A 23,507-nucleotide genomic window follows, 5' to 3' on the forward strand; every position below is an offset into this window, starting at 1 on the left:
AAAAGTTCAAAAGCATGGAATTTCCAGCATACGGGGTTGAGTAGAAGTGGAGACAGCCTCGGGAAGGTAATGCTTTAGAAATGGTGTTATGTTTGAGAAAATAAGATTCCAATTAGAATTCCTACACTTTCTAGTCAGTGACCTTTAAGGAGACATTTAATCTCTCTCTACACCTCAGTTTCCCTCTCTATAAAATGGGGATAATAAAACCTTACCCTTGTGGGATGTTGGAGCAGGAAAATCAGATAGTAAATGATGGTCAGCTGGAGTGTTATGAGGACAGGGAATCGCTGTTCATTCCATGGTGCCTAATACAGTACCAAGGATATGGGAAGTGCTCAAAAAATGTTGAATAAACAGTTTTTTCTGCATGTGTAATATTAACAAAATAACTAACCAGAACATGAGATGAGATTTGATTGAATTTTTCTACTCATTTTCCATTACAGTGTATTCCGTGGTGTGGAGAATATATGTGTGTGTGTGTGTATACACACATATATATAGATATAGATATATATTTTTTCTCCATATATATATAGTGTATATATATATATTCTATAGATAGATAGATATATGTGTATCTATCTATCTCTATCTATCTATCTCTCTCTATATATAGATCAGTAATATTTTTGATAATGGTCTCCATCCTTCATGGGACAAAACAGAGAAGTTGTGTACTAGATCTTATTTTAATTAGCCTACATTTCCTACTCTTTAAAAAAAGAAGAGCTAATAGTCCAGATAGCAAAAATATTCACTGAAGTGCAGCCACATGTACCCAAAAGCATGTCATTTGGCTCAAGGGGAATATAAAACCATAGGGTAGGTCTTCTTGTAGTCTGAGGTCAGAGAATCCTCTCCCACACAAAGGCCAGCACATGGCCCACCATGCAGGGCTGCAGAGCATTCTACACTTTGACAAAGGAAACCCAATGCAAGGAGCTGGTGCCCCAGCTTTGGGCCCATCACTTGGTGACATCAAGTAGGTGCCAAAAATATCAAAGGCTTGTTTGAATCCTGCTGAAATCTTTCAGAAGGGGTTTATTGGTCTTTATTACCTCTAATGGCTATTGCAGCAGTTGTGGGAGGTCTCCCCGATTAGAAAAAAAGGTGAAGTGAGATCACCATAAGGAAGAGTGGTGTTCTCAACCAGGTGACACTTTCAGGGGCAATGTCCCAAGCAGTAGTTGAGAGGTTGCAGAAAGGCCTGATGAAGGCAGTGTGATGAGTCTCTTGGAGGACCTGTGTTTTTGGAGAAGAGAGGTTTTTAAAAGTCATACAGAAAACTTTTGGCCACCCTTTCATTCCCTAGAGACGTCTCCAAATATTGGCAGATACAGCAGAACAAACTCACTTGTAAAGATGATTGTCTGTCATTATGGGCTTCACAGATGAACTTTAACCCCTTCATTGCTGCCAGAGCCAAGGCAGAAGATAAAATGAAATGGTAGGTCTCTGGAAAGGAGATACTTGTTTCCGGAGGAGGTCCTGATTGCAGTCCCACTCATCATTCTCTCTCTCACTTTGTTTTATAGAGGGGAGAGGGGAGCATGTCGGGGGAGAGAGAGAATCCCAGGTAGGTTCCATGGACAACACACAGCCTGACATGGGGTTCAATCTCACAACCTGAGATCATGACCTAAGCCAAAAATCAAGTTGGGCACTTGACTGACTGGGCCACCCAGGCACCCCTCATCATCTCTTTTGATCTGTTTTTGCTAAATTTTGAATAGCCTTGATTGGATGGCAACAAAGTCAAGAGCATTATCATTAAACAACCACAATAACAAACCCCAAAACCTTTCTCTGCTGGAGAGATTACTTTAGAAAATTAAGTTTTCTTTAGTTTCTTATGTCAAATAAACCTCCTAATTTTGTTTCCTGGGGCCCATTCCCCCTAGCATGTGTCAGGAAGGGGATAAAGAAGTAGAAGGATCCACTGGGATTTCTCTCTGCCCCCCCCCCCCCACGCCACTTCTATCCCCATTTGGGTCATCCCTTTCAAAACATTTCAAGAGAGAAAAGATGTGCGAGTTCTGGGCATTTGAGAATTTTGTAGAAAACTCTAGCTCCAGAGGACCCTTCTCTCTAGAAGCCATAGAACTAAGAGACGGTTCTTTTAGTTTTGATCTGTCATTTAGTAGTGATGCACCTTTTGGTTGACAAAAAACAGAACTTGACTTTATTGCAAATTAATATGTGTTGGGTACTTTACATGTATTTTAATTTTTAAAAAAATTTTATTTATTTTGAGAGAGAGAGATTGAGAGAGAGTGAGAGAGTGAGAGAGAGAGAGAGCATGAATGGGGGGAGCAGCAGGCTGAGGGAGAGGGGGAAGCAGATTGCCCACTGAGCAGGGATCCTGATGTAGGGCTAGATCCCAGGACCCTGGGATCATGACCTGAGCCAAAGGCAGATGCTTAACCAACTGAGCCACCCAGGCGCCCCTACATGTATTTTTTTTTAAATTTAATTTCCACAAGATACCCATGAGGACAGTAGTTTCACATTTATTTTGCATATAAAGAAACAAAGATTTGGAGTGAGTATGCAAGTTATTCAAAGTGAACATCAGTAGTATGTAAAGAAAAAGAAAACTAGGAATAGAATTGAATTTCAAGATGAAAACAATAGTTTAATTTATGAAACTCCATCTCTTACCCCACAGTTAAGGGGTAAGACACCCACTTCACTCCGGGGGTGTGTGGTTTCATCAAAAGTCCCTATGATCCAACCTGGAAACCTCCTGGTGGATTGTGTTCCCCAGAGGACTTAGGACAATGCATGGAGACATTTTTGGTTGTCACAAGTTGGGTAGACCTTAATGTCATCTAGGAGGTAAAGGTCAGGAATGCCAGTAAACATCCCGCAATGCACAGCATAGCCCTCACACTGAAGAATTATCAGGGCTAAAATGTCAATAGTGCCACAGTTGAAAAACTCTGCTTAGGTAACCTTGCTTAATTAATGGAATTCCATAGGTTAATTTATGAAAGTCAGGTGGTGGCAGACTAAAGGGATCTGAAAGAGTGGGGCTTTTGCTGATAGTTTGGGTCTACAGAAGATGAAAGCTTTCTTACATTGTGAGCAGATGCCCTTCACCTACCTTACTTCCAGTGCTTCTCATGGTGCTTTGTGCAGCAAGATGTGGACTGGACTAGATGGACAGATGGGAGGTCAGTTGGCTTTGGTGCAGGAAACTACTTAGTCAGAATAAGGCAGCGGAAATGAAAACCTGAGAAGAACGGTGAGACACTGGTTTGGAACATAAAATTCCAACTGGCCACCCACCATTTTGGAAGACCCAGCCTTGAAGTCTTGAGGTCAAGAGCTACATTCCATTTCATTTCTTGTCTCCCCATTATGCTAAAACCGCCTTCCAACTCAAGGAGTGTTTTCCTGTGCACAGAATGAGCTAAGCTCATGACCACCTGAGGCTTTGGTATTTGGCATTTGCTCTACCTGAAATATTCTTTTCCCCAAGTGTTCTCATTGCCTGTTCCCTCACAGCATTTGAGTTTCATGCTTAAAATCACCTTCTCAGAAAATCCTTCCTGATCTCAAAAGAGTGTCTACACTCTTCATACTTTTAATTCTTTCAAATTGCGTTAATTTTTTATTTTTACAGCTTTCTGAGACTTAAAATTATTATTTACTTATTTACCTGTTTGCCTCTCTCACTAAAATTTAAGTTTCATAAAAGGAAAGATTTTGTTTGTCTTCATCATTGCTTTATTCTGCATTGCTGTGCCTTTAGTATTTGACAACCTTATTTTCAAATAAAAGAATGGATGTGTGTATGTGTGTGTGTGTGTGTGTGACTGAGTATTCACCTGTAAGACCATTGAGTTGCACAATTCCAGAGCACAGCAGACCTGGTTACAGTGAAAATAATCTAGAAAGATTATTTGTTACCTGAAATCATGGAACTCTTACAAGGATTACCCATGTACGGATCCTAAGTTTTTTCTAAAGGTTGAGAGTAATGACCAAGTTATGAAGGCAACACAAAGCCAGAAGTTTTTGTTTAATCTGTGAGCACTGGACTAGGCAGCATTTTATCTGGAGTTTAACAGAACTCTATTCAGACCATCTGTTTCAGGAACAATAAGTAAACAGAAAATATAAATTTAAAAATAATGAGGAAGATAACACATTGGGCAATCAGTTACCCATTTAGGAAAGACAGAGTGATAGAAATGTTATGCTCAAAGTATCTCAGTTATTCCTAATTGATCAAAATACCCTGATGTTTATAGCAAATGAGAGAGTGACTCAGAATGAAATGAAGTCAGAGAAATGCCAGAAGTTTTTACATCCAAAACAGAGACATGGCCCATATGTTCAGAAATACTTTTGTCCTTAGGAAATGCTTATGAAAAAAATGGATAGGCAGTTCCTCAAAAAAGAGACTCAACTAATAGTAATACGATTCAGATAACAGAAGCATTTTTTCCACTGAGATCACTTTCCCTGTTATTTACTAATTGCTCCACCATTGGGTTTGAGAAAACATTCAGATAGCAAATGCAAAAAGTTGCATTAATGGCATATTCATCTTACATGGAAAAAGTCCAAAAAATGAAAGATTTTCAGAAATTTTTTCATGGTATCATCCATATACTGTTTTTGGTAAGTAAACATGATAAATGATTAATAGTGCCATTGTCTAATAATATACTAAATATATACACAAATATTTATAAACAACTGGAAATTTAAAATCTGTACTCCATACAATCCCATACAGTTATATTGGTACATATGATGATTTCATCATTTTTCAAAGTAAGAAAATGATGAAGTAGTAGAAAGTATGGTGTGGTTAAGACAAAGAATGGCAGATGATTGGTGCTTTGTGGAGTTGTGCATGACATGGGACAGGGACTGCTGATTGCCTGGGAGAGCAAGCACAGGAGCCTTCAGTTAGAAAGGGAAATTCAGGTCCTGTCTTATGAAAACATTTTAATGAAACATCTTATCACTAGGATGATCATACATGTTATCATCAAGATGAGAAACTTTTGAGAGTAAGAGTGGGAGTTATGAGAGTCATGATGCTGGGATAACGGTGTGCACTGGAACTATTTCTGCACACCCTTATTAGTCATGGCATGGTGTTACCATTGTGTATGTTCTATTGGTGGGAAGCTAAAGAGACTCCAAAAGGTTTTCTAACAATCCCCGCCCCTTTGTGAAATTCCTTTCTCTTGAGTGTAGGTTGGACCTAAAGACTCCCTTCCTGCAAATAGAATATAGAAGAGTGGTTGGATGTCTGTCGTGAGATAAAGTTATGAAGTGACTATGACTTTCACCTTGCTCTCCATCTCTCACTTTCTCTTGGAGTCCTTGCTCTGGGGAAGCAAGCTCCTGTGTTGTGACCTACCTTATAGAGAAGTCCATGAAACAAGGAACTGACGGCTTTGGCCAACAGTCACCTGAGTGAGCTTGAAAGCCATCCCTCCTCAGTTGAATCTTAAGATGACTAGAGCTTCCCCCAGTACCTAAATTGCAGTGTCATGAAAGACCTTGAACCTGAGAACCCAGCTATACCATGCCAGATTGCTGATCTATGAAACCTGTGAGATAATAAATAGTTGCTTTTTCCAGTCCCCAGTTTTGGAGTAATTTGTTGAACAGCAGGAGACAACAAATACAGAGAACTTCAGATATCAGGATATTGGTACAAGTTTGCCGTTTGGGGTCAGATATGCTGCCTTTCTTATTCGTAGTTCTGTGGAGAATAGGAACACAAGGGTGCCACAGATAGGTTGATTGAGGCCAGATGAGGAGTTTTTAAGTGACCCTGGGAGTAAGTCCACCTTAATGTGTTTGCATTCCTGCTTCACTTGAAGGAAAATAGAGAGTGAGTTTGTTCAGTTGCATGTTTTCTCACCAATATCCTTTAAATTCAGTGGAATTTAGACTTTTAAAAAATGTGAAAACAAAGAAAAACCAAGCAAATTTCATCCCCTCATTATCAATCTGTGGCTTTCCTCATATTCTGAAATACTTTTCTTTTTTTTTTTTTTTAAAGCCAAGACACATAGTAGAATTTGGTATAATATTTATGGAGAAATGTCCTCAAAATTATTTGAAGTTAACAGAGCAGGAAAATGAGTTAGGAAGAAAAAGAATATACCACACATCTTTTCCTTTTTTTTCCTCCCCTGGCCCCTTTCTTTTTCTCTTTTTTTCCTTGCATCTTTCTATCCTAGCTCCTGAGATTGTGAAACTGTTGCATTGGGTTTTTTTTCCCCTCAAGAGGAGCTCTTAACATCAGGGTTATATTAGAAGTGGCTGGCTTGTCACCATGTAGAAAGCCTGAAATTGAATTTATCTTTGTGTTCTTTATGCCTGATGTGTTTAAGGTGCAGAGGGTGGCCCAGGGTTTCAAGGTGAAGCATGAAATGACAACAATTAAATGAGATCCAACTGAAAAACTAGAAGCTGAAAGAATAGAAACCAGTGCTTGGGAAGGAGCCCAACTTGACTTGCCTCTCAGGATTGAAGTGTGGAGATCAGGGTTTATGATGTCACAGCCCGGAGATGAAAGCTTCTGGTGCAGAAGCCCTCTGTCCTAGTAGTGGCAAATGTTGGTCATGCAAGATGCCATATAGCTGCTTTCTTTCAACTTCCTCCCTAGGCAGATGAAGAAATGGAGTTGAGGAGGTCATGTTGGCAGCAGATTGGATCTGGAACTCAGACCATCATATTATCAGCAATGTTTTAGATGCTCACAGTAGAGGTTCAAGTCTCTGTGCTGCCAATGATTAACTGCGTGACCTGGCAAGACATGTGCTAAGCTTCTGCTCCTACATTAGTACAAATGAAGATGATGCTCATTCTTACTGGTGGTTATCAGGATGGATAGCCTGGGCCCAAATGAATCCTCATCAATGCAGTGATTTATTTATTTATTTATTTATTTAATGTTATGTTAGTCACCATACAGTGATGTAGGGTTCCATGATTCATTGTTTGTGTATAACACCCAGTGCTCCATGCAATATGTGCCCTACTTAATACCTGTCACTGGGCCAACCCATTCCCTCACCCCCTCCCCTCTAAAACCCTCAGTTTGTTCCTTGGATCCCATAATCTCTCATGGTTCATCTCCCCCTCTGACTCCTCCCTCCCATTTTTTCCCTTCCTTATTCTAATGTCCTCCATGCTATTTCTTATGTTCCATAAATAAGTGAAACCAAATGACAATTGACTTTCTCTGCTTGACTTATTTGACTTAGCATAATATTTTCCAGTTCCATCCATGCTGATACAAAAGTTGGGTATTCATCCTTTCTGATGGCTGAGTAATATTCCATTGTCTATATGGACCACATCTTTATTCATTTGTCTGTCAAAGGGCATCTTGACTTTTTCTACAGTTTGGCTATTATGGACATTGATGCTATGAACATTGGGGTGCATTCATTACATCTGTATCTTTGGGGGGGGCATCATGTTGTCTGTTTTAAGGCTATATTACAAAGCTGTCACCAAGACAGCATGGTACTGGTACAAAAACAGATAAATAGATCAATGGAACAGAATAGAGAGCCCAGATATGGACCCTCAACTCTATGGTCAACTGATCTTTGACAAAGCAGGAAGAAATATCCAATGGAAAAAAGACAGTCTCTTCAATAAATGGTGCTGGGAAAATTGGACAGTTACATACAGAAGAATGAAACTCAACCATTCCCTTACACCATACACAAAGATAAACTCAAAATGGATGAAAAGACTTCAATGTGAATCAGGAATCCATCAACATCCTCGAGGAGAACATAGGCAGTAACCTCTTTGGCATCGGCCACAACAACTTCTTTCAAGACACATCTCCAAAGCCAAGGGAAACAAAAGTGAAAATGAACTTTGGGATTTCATCAAAATAAAATCTTCTGCACAGCAAAGGAAACAGTCTACAAAACAATGAGGCAACCCACGGAATGGGAGAAGATATTTTCAAATGAAATTACAGATATAAGGCTGGTATCCAAGATCTATAAAGAACTTCTCAATCTCAACACCCAAAAAACAAATAATTAAGTCAAAAAATGGGCAGAAGACATGACACTCTCCAAAGAAGGCATATAAATGGCTAACAGACACATGAAAGAATGTTCATCATCATTAAACATCAGGGAAATTCAAATCAAAACCACACCAAAAAACCACCTTACACCAGTTAGAATGGCAAAAATCAACAAGGCAAGAAACAACAAACATTGGAGAGGTTGTAGAGAAAGGGGAACCCCCTCATACTGTTGGTGGGAATGCAAAGTGGTACAGCCACTTTGAAAAACAATGTAGAGTTTCCTCAAAAAGTAAAAAGTAGAGTTACCCTATAATCCATCAATGCAGTGATTCTTACTGCTTGAGAATTTGCCCAGGGTTTTAGGGTTGACAGATTCAAAACTTTGGGCCAGCTTTTCTAACTTTGCCTCCAGCACTCTTTCTCTCACATCAAGTTCACTGGAAGGATAGAAGGCAGTGATTCCAGAATCTGAAGGAATAGCCCCTGTCCTCAGCTGGTGAGCTATCTCCTAGGATACATGCAGGGAGTGGGGTGGAGGGGGGGACACTATTTTAGCAATAGAGAGCAACCGAAACAGGTTGCTTTGAAAGACAATGTAGAGGAGATTTTGGCTTTGGGACTTTGGCTTCCTACAAGGTTCTTGGGGCTATCTGACTTAATTTCAGGTGAATCTTGACAGTTCAATACTTCAGAGGGATCTGGAGGAGAACTACACATCCTTTTAGTAGTTGAGAGGTCATTAAAGCCAGAATCAAAATTGATGGTAGAGAGAAAAATAAGATCTCTTGTGCAGGCGAGACCTTTGTGTAGAACACAATGACCAATTCTTGGTCAGGATCAGCTGCACGCCCTAAGGATGGGACTTTCCCAAGATCAATACACTTTCCATTTTTTTGTGTTGTTATTGTTGTTTTGTTTTGTTTGTTAAAGATTGTGTTTATCTGAGAGAGAGAAAGAGTGAGCGAGGAGAAGCAGAGAGGAAAGGGAGAAGCAGGCTCCCCTGAGCAGGGAGCCAGATATGGGGCTCAATCCCAGGACACAGGACCATGACCTGAGCTGAAGGCAGCTTGCTTAACTGACTGAGCCACCCAGGTGCCCCAGTACACTCTCCATGTCAGTTCTGACAAATGTCTGAAGGGACCACAGAAGACATCAGTTACTGGCATGCCATTCAGAGCCGGTCACCCCTGGGCTGCAGCCCATGGCTGGAACTAATTGGCTAAGAGAATGAGGACCACGATTTCACCTGTCTGAGCCTCACTTGGTTCTTTGGTAAATTAGGGGAAATAATTAGACCCAGCCATAGGTTTGCTGAGAAGATGGAGGGTAACGATGCATGTAAAATCCTGTATGTAGAGTGCAGTGCCTGGCAGGAAACAAGGGCCAGTAAGTGAGAACCAGACGTGCATTTGGATGCTCCTCTGTGGGGTTCATTACTCGGGAGGTTAAGTCAGGGAAGGCAGGTTAGAGACTTTCCATCTCACATTTGGATCAGGAAAGTCACTGTACTGTTGGTGTCCCTCCCAAAAGAAGGGTGTGAACTGGGGAGGAGCGTCTGAGCCAGGCCCTGTGATGATGCCAGCCATTCCCATAGCCCTGTGACCACCATTCCCAACTCTGGTTTCTCCAGGATGGCCTCATTACTTTGTTTAGTGTAAAGGACTGAGACTTCACTGAAACACTCTGGTCTCTCTTTTATCATCTGCAAGGGGCATACGGAGTGGCTAGGGGCAACGGACGCAGAGGGGAACAAAAGGAGGAACAATGGGCAGGCATCTAGTAATCCCTGTCCCCTCCCAGCCTGTTCGTGGTGGGCGTTTGACACATATAAACAAAGGTTTCTTGGCCCTGATAGACAGCTGAGTGATAGAGAACCCGTGAAGAGGTCTGCATGAGTTACATCCTAGATTCCTCAAGTTTTAAATGACCTGGACCAGGCTCTAGCCCGGGACAGACTGACGTTCCTGCACACACCATTCTCCGATCCTGCCAAGCCAAGCCAAGCCCCCAGACAGGTAGGCTGGCAAACACTGGCCGCTCCGTTTCCCCTCCCCACCATGAGGCATCATTTATGTGTCTGCTGGAATGTGCCTCCTGCCACTTTCACACCTGACTGCCTTTTACTCTTTCTTTAAAACCTACTGCTGGGAAAAGCCTGGATCCTGCCTCTCCAAACCCAGCTTGGTTCCCACAAGAGCTGGGTTGCCGCAGGATACAACCCCATTTCACAGCTGCGCTCGCCTGTCTCTCCCGCTCACCTGGGCTCCTCGAGGGCCAGTGCTACACCTGGTGCAATAGTGCTTCCACCTCCCAGCATGGTTGTTGGAACTCAGTGAACGATTGAAGAATAAGTGAATATTCCAATATCACCAATGTCCTGGCTTTTTGCATCTGTACCATATCCTTATCATTTAATTATATTGTCTTATACTGAATTCGTTCCTTCAGTTTTGGCCATGTGATCCGGCTGGATTAAGAAGCCATGGTTTCATGGCTGGGGCTTAGAGTTATGGACCAGTATTTGCTTTACCCCTCTTCCCTGCATTGAGAATGGTAATTGCTGCCATTTGTTTTGTTCTAAGCTTCTGTCTGATAGGTGCCAGCTGTGTTTACATCTCTCCACTCCTTTCAAGGTCAATGAGATGAACATTTGAGGTATTTTATGCAACTAAAGACTGAGGCTCTGAGAGCAGATTTGGGTTCAAGTTGTTTGGGTGGGGAAAAAAATAGAATTGTTCGAAAATAATTTTTGAAATTGCATCTGCTATGTATTCAGAAAGTTCTGGCCGGCTGGGACTTGGTACCCTCTTGAGTGGCTTGGTTGAGTAGCCATAACGCATTCAGTCATAGGGCAGGGGTGAGGGGCTCTGCACCCTGCAGCACCCATGAGGCCATCACACTCTCCCGGGTGGGTGATTTGTTAGAACGGCTGTTGCCCCTTTCATAGAGGGAGTTCCCGACTCAACCCCCGGCCCCCTTTCGTGTCTGTCCTCATCTATTACAAATGTCTCCAGGAGAAGAGCTTATAGTGGATGGCAGAGTGATTTTAATGGCTAATTGAAAAATCATGGGCTTTTAAAGCTCAGAAAGGCTTTCAAAAAGATTGATGATGGCCCATGGATGTGGTTTACCTTCTGCAGCTCTGTATGTGACTCTTTCTTCCCCGAGGATATAAAGTGGGTCATTCACCCTCCAGTGGCTGGTCTCTCTCTCTCTCTGATTAAATGGTTGCATGTCATTGCATGTTGGTATATGGCTTCAGTAATTTTCCCTTCTCTTTTTAGTTGTAAACTTTGGAAATGATAGGAAGGCCTGGGATATTTTGAGCCTTTTTTCCCCCCTAGGTGGAACTGTGGCTGTAATTTATTCCACACCATGGGAAATACACCCTCTTTCCTGAAGTGGTAAAGAAACCCTTTTAAACAATGAAGTGTCATGGTGTGCACATGGATGGTGATGTCATCAACACCTAATAAATAAAATAATAACATTTTACATTTCGTGCTGTGATTCTGCTCCGCCAAATCCTTACAGCTATAGTGTAAGTCAGTGCTTTGGAAAGAAAGCCAATTTGAATGTGGGTGAACATCAATTAAGATGCGGGAATTCAGAGCTTTCTTGGTAATTGTCACACTGTTATGGAAAGCTCCCCAGGGTATCCTCAATTTCCATGTAGACTAGATTAAGAGTTCTCAGACTTTGGAATTCCATGCTGCTGTAAAATTTCCAAAAACGTTAGAATACTGACATGTTTGTCTATTTTTAATTTTATTTCTTTTTTAAAACATTAGAAATACTTAAAAAAAAAAAGCCAAGCTAAAATCAGATCAATAAATAGACCCCCTCACACCTATAATCACTGCATATTTCATAAAAGAAATGAAATTTCAACACCCAAATATTTAAAAAGCTTAGGTCTTTAATCTGTAAATAAATGACTACTTTAAATAGGCTACATTTGGCATTATGAAAAACTTCCTGCATTTTTCTTATATTATTGTGGGCTCATCTTGTTATTTAAACTCCTAGGAAAAGAGAGCAAAATACATGATAGGTTAAATATGTCTAGGTAAGTAGAGAAAAAAAACCACCTGCCAATATTATAATATTGCTCTCTCTGGCCAGTGGAAGCAAAGGGATAATTTTTAATTTTTCTTTATTGTATTCTAAAATTATTTAAAAATATTTATTATTATTAATAATAATAAAATGACATGAACTATGTTAGATCTTCACCCCAGATTTTTCAGGGAAAGGAGTGGCTCTAAAGGATCTGTCTTGGCATATTCACACAAATGTCAGACATCACGCCCCTCAAGTGTGTGTTTGCCCTTAGCAGGAGGCGGCGGTTGGTCCCCTGCCATGTGGTGAATGAGTGTCACTGTCTTTGTCTCTGCTTATGCCTTTCCTGCTGCCACCACCTCTGATTCCAGCTCCTCCTCCTGTCTCTTGCTTTTGGCTTCCTCAGGGCCTCCTCTTGACATCTCACGGCCCGTGCTGTCTCATGCCTTTGTTGGGGGCAGATTTTCACCTTCTGCGTCCTCCGTTTGCCGGCCTGCAGCCTCCCATTCTATCTCCAGATCAAATTCCTGAAAAAGGAAGATTCCGTTTGGGTCTGTTGTGTATCACGGCCCTGTTTGAGCAGAGCTTTCGGTCAGGACCTCACAGAGGCTGTCACCAGCTGACTTGGCTGTCTTCAAGGCTGGTGCCTGGCTCTGGGCCAGCTTGCTGTGGCTTGGGGCATGAGCTCTGTACTAGGCACATCCCATCAGTTATTGATTTCATGACTTTTAAAGACCCATGAGGTAGGTGACAATATTGAGCTTACCTGAGTCCTGTGCTCTGGGGAGAACAGCCAGGATTATGCAATCCCTCCACTCTTTGGTGTTCCCGGCACCAGTCGACCACAAAAGACCACCCTGCTCTCTCATATTCTCACATAAGACCCAGCTCCACCCTTCCGTATGTGACTTTTATAAGATTTGCAATGACTCTCTTATTCGCTCGTCCGAATAAAACCCCCAAGTTTCTCATTAATGTGTGTTCTTCCTGTTGCAATGGCCTGAATAAAACCTTCCCCTTCATTGTGCATTTTATCTTCCACAAAGGAAGTATTTTCTCCGTCGCTATTCCTGTGTAAACTAAAATGTTCCCCACACCACATAGACAAAACCAGCCAGCATTGGGTCTCAAGAGTAGCTACGGAACAAGACTCTGAATCTGTGTCCATTTTACTGAAGACGTGTGTTGTCACATCAGCATCGCTGGGATAGCTGAAGACCTTCCCAGGAAATGGCTCTCTGACAAGAGCCATGCTCCTGGCTGGGCAAGTCAGCACTGCCCGGTGACAAAGGTCCTCATGTCTTCTAAACTGAAGAACACCACCTTTAAGCCGATCTTCTTTTCCTTGGTACCTCTGGGTCTGTCAGGTTTGTTAGAAGCAAACATGTGGGATTCCAGAAGCACCCTTATTATTCACCATTCTTAAAACAAGCTTTGGAGTCTTGGCAAGAAGCTGGCCACATTCAGCTGTGAGCCAGGCAGCGGGGTCGATGGATGGGTCATATGCCGGATGCTGTCTGGGGGATGTGATGTGATGCCAAATGCTCTGGTCACCATGACTGGGGGCCGAGGGAAATAGGAATGTAAAACATATCATTACTACTTGTATGAGTTACACGCTGAAATAGTATTTTGGACATATCATGTTTAAATCTAAATTAGTAAAATAAAAAAAAAAATAGAACTGCCTCTTTTGCTTGTGTTTCATGCCATAGCCTTGGATTATTATACACAGTTTATGTGTCTAGGAGACAATGCCCTTGGAACGCGTGTGTCCTGGATAGAGCAAATTGTGCACAGCCTGTCTCCAAGTTTGTTCCAAAGACAATCGACCCTTGCAGGCCGTGAGAGCTTCCGGCATCCTGACTGTGGCAGGACAGCATGGAGTGTTCTGGAAATAGGGCTCTCTTGGTCAGGGAAGATGCTTCTGTATGGCAGAAAGTCTCACACCCAAAGATATTATGTGATCCTGTGTGAAATTTAAATACGTCGTTATATATAGTCTGTATATTATGAAATTATCCAGATTTATTTCCTTACATGATTTTTTTTTTCTTTTCAATATTAACAAACCTTGGTGTCTCTAAAGAATCAATGAAGAATTTCATGAATTAAGTTTTGTCCATCTTGACTTCTGGCCTGAGGTTGGCCACCTTCCTGGATGGTTAAGAGCCAATACTTCTGGAAAGGGCAGGAAGGAGAACAGTGGTTGCCCCGAGAAACTTGCACGGCCTCAGCCTGTCCGGGTTTGTCAGGCAAGACAGGGATGGGGTAGGGGGAGGTCAAGTAGCAGCCCTACTCCCTAGAACCCTGGGTGTTAGCATGCACTTTCTTCCTGATTGAAAAAAAATACACGTGCGTACCTTGGAATAAATACTGTTTCTAGAAAATGCTTATTTCTTTTCTGTCTCTAAAGTGTTTGAAATTATTTTCAGCTTAAGGCCAATAAGTAGGCTTTTTTTTTTTTTAAAGAAAACACTATTTAATATGAAAGTGTAATACATTATTTTAAACTTACCTGAAACTACAAGTAGAGAAAAAGATGTTTCCAGATTTCGAATGTGTTAAAAACAAAATTAATTCCCTACTCTTGCTTTCCTAAGACTTCTGGCTTCACCTGAAAAGTTACATCCATTCATAATCTCCATTTAGGAGAAACAAAAATTGTAAGCCACTTCTTTTATTTCCAACACTCTGAGACTGCAAAAAAATATATTTAATATATATTTTTTAAGATTTTATTTATTTATTTGACAAGTAGGCAGAAAGGCAGAATGAGACAGAGAGAGGGGGAAACAGGCTCCCTGCTGAGCAGAGAGCCCGATGTGGGGCTCAATCCCAAGACACTGGGATCATGACCCGAGCCAAAGGCAGAGGCTTTAACACAATGAGCCACCCAGGCACCCCCCCCAAAAAATGTATTTACACCAATGAATTCCTATTAAATGAGCCAGCAGCACCAATGGAGCTTAAATGGCTTGTTAAAAGACACAGTGGTCAAGACAGGCAGCATACTTGTCGGCCAATCCAACCGCCATCTCTTCTTTCTTGTTGGCTGCACTTCCTTATAAAAACAGATCCCCTGGGCTTTCATTGTCTGTGATCAGAACCCTATTCTGCCACTTAGAAAGCATGTGTGTAGGTTTAGTCCACTAACTCTCTCAGTGTGTTTGGGTTTCCAGAACACCAAGGCTACAGAAGGTGTGGCTTATAAACAAGAGACACTTAGTTCTCATGGTTCCAGTCTGGGAAGTCCAAGATCAAGGTACTGGGAGATTCAGTGTCTGAGAAGTCTTGGTTGGTAGATGGCCATTTTTTGCTGTGTCCTCACATGGCAGAAAGGCCATGGGATCTCACTGGGGCCTCTTTCATAACGGCACTCTTCCCACTGTGCCGAATGAAGACGTCATTCACCTCCCCAAGGCCCCACCTCCAAATCACCATCACATTGGAAGTTAGGTGTCAAAATATAAATTTTTGGGGGGATGTAATCATTTAATCTATATAGTAACAAATCTGAATTTTGAGTTCCTTTGCTTTGAAATGGATATACAGACTCATTTTTTGGAGGTGTGTGTGTAAGGGGTACAATTTTTTTTTAAAGATTTTATTTATTTATTTGACAGATAGAGATCACAAGTAGGCAGAGAGGCAGGCAGAGAAAGAGGGGGAAGCAGGCTCCCTGCTGAGCAGAGAGCCCAATGTGGGGCTCGATCCCAGGATCCTGGGATCATGACCTGAGCCCAAGGCAGAGGCTTTAACCCATTGAGCCACCCAGGTACACCAAGAGGTACAATTTTAATGAGAAAGTGAGCGTACATTCATCAGAATGGCTTTGTATCTACTATGGTTTGTGCTTCTTATAGCAATCAATATTTCCGTCCTTACGATGACTTGCAGGTCCATTCAGCTTTACCATTTTCTTTTCTCCTGATAAGCACAGGACCTAGGCTTTCCCCACTGGCCATTGGGCCTTACTGCTTTCACTCCAGACTGTCTGCTGCTTGGATTATGATGATGGTTTCCTTCCCAGACATGAGCAGGACCCTGCCTTCCAACGTGGATCCTGGCCTGCTGGTGAGGTAGGAGGGAGGAGGCCATATCCCAGAGCTCATGTCGGGCCACTGTTTTATTTCTTATTCTGGTCCTGGTAACCAGGACGAATCATGAGAAAACATTCTCTCAATGTTTACTTTAAAACATAGGAAAATACTGGAAGATCAGAAGTAAAATTCAACCTACTGGTGACATTATCATTTGTTTCTGCTCTCCTGAGTTTGTGGTAAGCTCCTTTAGGCCAGGGTTGATATTCCCTAGGGCTGAAAGCAGCAGGCCCTCACAGAATGCTCAGGAATGAGTTCAAGGAAGACAAATGTTGGGCTCCGAGGTCAGCTCACAACATCTGGGCCAGTATTGAGACAGCCAAGAGGAAAAAGCAGTAAGCTATTTACTAGAGTGTGAACAGGAGTCTCCAAATTAACTTCAACCGTAAGAAACTGTTTACAGAGGCATCAGAGAACACTGTGGAAAGACCCCTGGAGGCATGGCCCCAGGCAGATGCAGCTGTGTGTTGTCAGAGGGAAGCCCGAATTTTGCACATGGAGCAGATCCCAGTGCATCAACCCTGGCATCCGGCCCCTATGCGGACAGGTCTCAGAGGGATGCTGCAGATCCCTGAGGCACTTCCAGAGGCTCGTTTATGGATAAGAGACGAGCACTAGCTCCGTAAAAGAAGGTGAATTGAACTTTCTGTGCATAACTTGAGCACATCTCACTGTGAGTCGACATCTCTGAGCACCAGGGATGCTTCAGTATCTGATTCAATTGGGAAACTCTCAAGAAACCTTGACTACCGCGTCACATGGGGGTGGAAGGAGGAAGGAAAATACCTAAGATTCTTATGGTCCACCTATATGTACTTTGACATTCCAGAACTTTCTTAACTCTTTTGTTACACTCACAACTTAGACTTTATTATTTTCAATTAAAAATTCAATGTATAGTCTGAAAAGTCTCATCGAAATGACCCCTAAGATGGATCTTTGTATATTTGGCAGAAGCTATCATCTTTGTTCAGATAAGTGAGGTGACTGCATTCATAGGCGGGATGAGGAAGGCCCTGAGAGATCACATCACCTCCATTCCAAGGAGCAAATTGTTACATGTCAAACACAACTTCAGATCCTTTGCTTATTAAGTAATGGAATGTGCTTTCTCCATAGGCTCCTGGAAAATGTATCAGAGTGGTAATAAAAATCTATAGGTTTTGCTTCATTCTACACTTGCACATACCAATGCTTGCACACACAAGCACACACACATGCAAACATGTACACACACACACACACACACACACACAGAAAAAGGTCCACAGAAACATTGTGGAAAGATTCTAGGAATAGATCAAAACAAACATTAAATTAACAAGTTGCTGTCCAAGTGGTCATGTCTCTTCCGTGCCCAGCTACCACAGAAAGGTCTAGCTGACACCGCTGCTACCTTGACCTTGGTAGATCGAGTCAGGTCTCTGTGAAACAAAGTTTCTGGAACTAACTTGCTATTTGAAGTATGGATTAAATTATTTTTCTTCAAGCATTAATTCTGGCGATTCATGCTGTTGTTAGGTCTTTATTGCTGTCCTTTGACGAAGCTGGCAGCAAGTGCCTCTGAGGAAGGACAAGTCCTTCTGACCTTAAAAAATTCATCTATTTAACCTCTTTTGAGAGATATCATGTCAGGAAGAATGTGATCACTGTGAAATCTTATCTCCGATTATCAGGCACACCCAGGAGTTCTTTTTTATAACTTTTTTCTTTTTCTATCAAGGTGTCTATAAGTCAGTCCCAGATCTGCCAGAATGACCTTTAAATTCAGTCTAATCTCTGTCATGCACTCGGCCATTGATGTGAGTCACTGTGACATTTTTGAGACAGCAGATTTCTCAGAAGGGGTGCAAAAGAGACAGTTTTACAAACGCTGTGACCTTGAAATAGAAAAGTCACTTCATTTTCCTGCTCCAGATATGACCATGTGACAGTCTGAAATTCAAGTAAGAAAAGGCAATGAAGTTATGCAACTTGAATTTGTCCTTGCAAATCCCCACTGAGTGACTCACACTTATCAATGAGATTTTGTTTTGTGCCTGTGGCAATTTGCTAGAGAATTAGTTGATAGGGAGGATCTGAGGGGTTATTTTAGTGTTTGGTGAACTTGAAGCTAAACAGGAGCCCCAAAGCAGTGGGTCATCTGACTTAAGCACAGAAAATGATGGAAGCTTGGGAAAAGCCGGCCTGTCCAGCAAGCACTAAGGGATATGACGGCACAGGTGGGATATTGGGAAAACTGACGGACCATCTTGGAGCTGAGGTGAAAATGTGTTTAAAAGGTGTTTTAGCTGGGAGGAAGATGTGAAAAAAAATAGGCTGCATGAGACAGACGAGATCATTTTAGTAAAAGTAGAAGAGTAAATGAAACAAGTTGGGATTGGGAGGGAGACAAACCATAAGTGACTCTTAATCTCACAAAACAAACTGAGGGTTGCTGGGGGGAGGGGGGTTGGGAGAGGGGGGGTGGGGTTATGGACATTGGGGAGGGTATGTGCTATGGTGAGTGCTGTGAAGTGTGTAAACCTGGAGATTCACAGACCTGTACCCCTGGGGAAAAATAAATATATGTTTATAAAAAAATAATAATAATAATAATAAGATTTGAAGAAAAAAAAAAAAAAAGTAGCCCAAACCATGTGACCCACTATTGGAGGTCTCTCTTCCATACATCGAGACCAAATAATCACACCAAATTAGCATCCATACCTGTAATGTATGTTGTTCCTGGTTCTTCTTTGTTTTTGAGTCATTCTCTAGTCCCCAAACATAGGAGGAACTTAAATGGAAGAGGCAGGAGGGTGTTCATGGGGGCAGTGCCGAATCTGAGGAATCTGAAAATGAACAATTTCAAAGAAGGAAGTGGTAACTTGCCATGGTTTGGACATGGACGAATACTTTTTTTGTCAAAAAATCCTTTCATTTATTTATTCAGTAAGGACTTCTTGACTACCTAGTCATTTTAAGGAACATGTTCGGTACTGAAGATTGCAATCATGAGCACCAGTGGGCATGGTACCTGCCTCTTGATATGCCTAACATTGCAAGGAAGACAAGTGGTAATGAAATGTTCCCAAAATAAATATAAAATGGGAACTGTGACAAAGCCTAGAGAATAGGCTTTATAACCTTTTAGATTTTTCAATTAAATGTATAAGCACCAGTTTGTCCTTATTTTACATTTTTTTCTTTGATTTATTCTTTGATAAATACTGAAGGTTTGCTGCCTGCTGGCTGCCATTACAAGGTCCAGGGATACCACAGAGAAAAAGGCAAAATTCCTTCAGCTCAGGTCATGATCTGAGTCCTGGGATCCAGCTCACCGTTTGGCTCCCTGCTCAGTGGGGAGCCTGCTTCTCCCTCTGCCTCTTCCCTTCCCTCCCATTCGTACTGTTCGTCTCTCTCAAATAAATGAATAAAATCTTTTTTTAAAAAAAAGGTAACTGCATTGGTGTCACAGTCCTTCTGTCTTAAGAACTAGGGTCAGGTTTTATGGGATGTGCTCCTGTTTAAGAAGAAGGAAATTGATCTCCTCAACCAGTGGATGCCCTATGTTAATGGCATTCCTTTCTACTTCTGACTGATAATCTTTCTCAGCCCTTGTCTTTTTAAATCAGATGATGGCCATTGTGTCACAATGAGGCCAGCCCCAACCCCTAGTTCTTCTAATCCTAAAAGTCCTAAAAGTATATTATCTATACTTGTTGACCAAATTCATTCAGAACAATGCACTTTCCTTTACGTATTCTGTATTAGCTCTATAGTAACTCAGGTGAGAGGCTGGCCCAGAGTTAGGGTCAAGTCATCCAACAAACACTGGCCTCAGCTGGGCACACAGAGAACCCAGGCAGACAAATGGTGACGGGAAAAGGGAGACCAAGATCATCAACCTGGCTTAATAGTTCTGTAGCGCTTTAGGTGTTTTAAAAAGTACTTTTACAAATAATTTATACTTTTTCATCTCTACAATAATGTGAACTAGGTGAGGATAACAGGTATTTTGAGTTTTTAAAAAGATTGTATGTATGTATGTATGTATTTATGAGAGAGGGAGAGCAAGAACACACACGAGTGGTGGGGAGCGGCAGAGGGAGAAGCAGACTCCCCACCGAGCAGGGAGCCCGATGTCATCCCTCATTCCAGGACCCTGAGATTATGACCTGAGCTGAAGGCAGAACCTTGACTGATGGAGTCACCCAGGCGCTTCTAGATATTTAGATATTTTGATTTTAAGTATGAAGACACTTGGGACAGAATGAGTGGGAACAGAAAGGACAGGTGACTTTCATGCAAATTATAGCTCAGGTGCTTATCAGAGCCCAAGCTTCTCCTTAGCCATATTGTTTCTAATTTCACTTTTTGAAAGTAGTTTCCCACCTCGGTATAACAGCAACATAAATCCATTGCTGACAATTTCAAAAATGCCAAAAGCATCAAGACATAAATTAAAATCACATGTAGTTCTACTACCCAGAAATAGATAACATTCTGGTATAAATTCTTGTAGCTTTTTTTCTGTAAGTATACACACACAGGGGAACACAGACTTTCCAAATTGGGAGTTAGACTGTACATCCTCTTTAATAAGCTGGGATTTTCACTTAACTATTTGTGAATTTCTTGTGTGATCAAATATTTTCTGTAATATCATCTATAATAGCTATTTATTATTTTTGATGGAAGTCATTCTTCATTTGAATAAACTTTTATTATTAGGCGGTTGGGTTGTTTCCATAAATATGGTTTATAAATGGATAGTTCAATTGAAAGTTGACTTGGGGAAAAAGGGAGCTTATCTTTTAAGTTACTAAATTCTCTTTCCCAAAAATTGTTAGATATAATTTTAAGGAATTATTTGATTGAGGCAGAGTTCATATATAGTATGATGCGTGGTGTTAAGTGTGCAGTTTGATGAGGTTGACAAATGCATTTACCCCAACAAATTCATAGATCCTTGCATTATCACAGAAAGTTCCCACTTGCCTTTTTGAAGTCAATCCTCAAATTCTTCCAGGGGCACAACAGGTCTGGTTTCTATTGACATTAAGTTTTGTCAATTCTATGGCTTCTTATAAAGTGACTCTTGTACTCTTGATGTCTCTCTCTTTTTTTTTTTTTTTTTTCTTTTGGCACCATGTTTTTGAGATTCATCCATGTTGTGGCAGGTATCTGTAGTTTCTTCTTCTTTTTCTTTTTTAAATTATTGCTGAGTGGTATTCTAGTATATGGGCATAGCAAAATTTGTTTATCTATTCTCCTGTTGGTAGACATTTTGATTGTTTCTATTTTTGGCTATATTCGATAAAGATGCTGTAGAGTTCCTACATAGGCTTTTGCATATTTGTTTGCCTGTTTTTGTTTTGTTTTATTTTTTTCAAGCATATTCAGTATATTTCAATGGGAAAATGCCTAGAAATAGAAAATTGGATCATATGGTAGTTTCTTTATAAGAAACTCCCAAATGGTTTCCAAGGTGACTGTGCTATTTTATTTTATACCCCCATCAACAATGTATGAGAGTCCTGGTTGTTCCAATTTATGAAAACATTGGTATTGTCAGTCTTTTTTAGATTAGCCATTCCAGAGTTTGTACAATGGCATTCACAGTGGTTTTCCTGAAAACTATGTTGAGTAGTTACTCATGGGACTATTTGTCCATCACGTCTTCCTTTGTGAAGTGTCTAATCAAACTTTTAGTCCATTTTTAATTGAGGTATGTGTCTTCTAGGAGTTTTTTTTGTTCTTTGTATATTTTAGATAAAAGTTGTTTGTTATATATGTTTGTGAAAGTTTCCCGTAAGCCTGTATCCTTCTTAGTCATTTATGTATTTTTTTTTGAGAACAGATGAAATCTTAGTTTTTCCCTAACAGCTAGTTAGTTTTTGAGTTCTAAGAGAGCTTTGTCAATTGAAAGTTGAAAACATGTTTCCATCTATTTTCTTCTAGAAGCTTTACAGCTTTAGCTTCTGCAAGTGACCATATGACCCATCACAAATTAATTATTGTGCAAGAGGGGAGGCAGGGATTGTGCCTCATGGCTTTCACATAGATCTCCAGCTGTTCCAGACCAGTTGTTGGAATGATTTTCCTCTCTTCACCAAATTCCTTTAACACTTTGTTGAAAATTAATTTGCTATATAAGTGTGAGTCTATTCCTGGCCTCTATTCTGTTCCACAGATGTATTTGTTTATCCTTATCTCAATGCCATATTGACTTGTTACCGTTGCTTTATAGTAAGTCTTGAAATCAAGAGAATGTAGTTCTTCCAGCTTGGTTTTCCCCAAAGATTTTCTGGTTATTCTAATTGTTTTTTGGCATGTCATATACATTTTAAAAAAGAGCTTGTCAATTTCTGTAAGAAAAAAAAGATTGTTAGGATTTTGATGGAAATCATATAAAATCTGTAGAGGAATTGAGAATTGGCATCTTAGAAATTTTGAGTGCGTTTTCCAATCCACAAATGTGGTATAACTCTCCAGTTATTTAGGGCTTTCTTTTTATATTCCTCTAAGACATGTTTCAGAGTTTTCAGTGTATAGGTCTTGCACCTATTTTATGAACCATATCCCTAGCATTTTGTGGTTTTAATGTTTTTTTAATTACTGTTTTGTTTCAACTATATTTTCAAATTATTCATTATATATACATAGAAATACCCCTGACAATTTTTATATTGACCTTGTATCCTGTGACATCACACTTATTCATTCTAGTAGTTTTGTTTTTTATAGACTTTTTAAGATTTTAACATGTAGCTTGTGAATAAACACAGTTTTATTATTATTACTAAAACTTTATGTATTTGATTTCCTTTCTTGCTTTATAGGCTAAGATCTCCAGTACAAAAATGAATAGAAGAGATGAAAGAGGACATTCTTGCCGAGTTCTCAATCTTACAGGAAGAGTTCAGGTGCGATGTTAGCTATTGATTTTTTATAGATGCCCTTTATGAGATTGAAGGAAATCACTTCTATTCTTAGCTTACTGAGTTATTGTTTTTAAGTCATGAATGGATGTTGAATTTTGTCAAATGTTTTCTCTGCTTCTCTTGGGATAATCTTATGGTTTTTCTTCTATAGTCTACTGAATGTTAAACCAATCTTATATTTGTGGCCTAAATTCACTTGATATGCTCTCATTTTTATACATCTCTTGGTTTAAATTAATTTGTTAAGGATTTTTGAATCTATGTTCAATGTCTTTTTGGAGAAGGGGGTCTTTTTTAGGGGTTTGCTTTAGGTATCAGGAAAATGAAGATAATGTCAGTTTCATAAAAAAAGCTAGGAAGTATTCC

This window comes from Lontra canadensis, unplaced genomic scaffold (genome assembly GCF_010015895.1).
Source record: "Lontra canadensis isolate GAN:19392208 unplaced genomic scaffold, GSC_riverotter_1.0 scaffold103, whole genome shotgun sequence".
Classification (NCBI taxonomy): Eukaryota; Metazoa; Chordata; class Mammalia; order Carnivora; family Mustelidae; genus Lontra; species Lontra canadensis.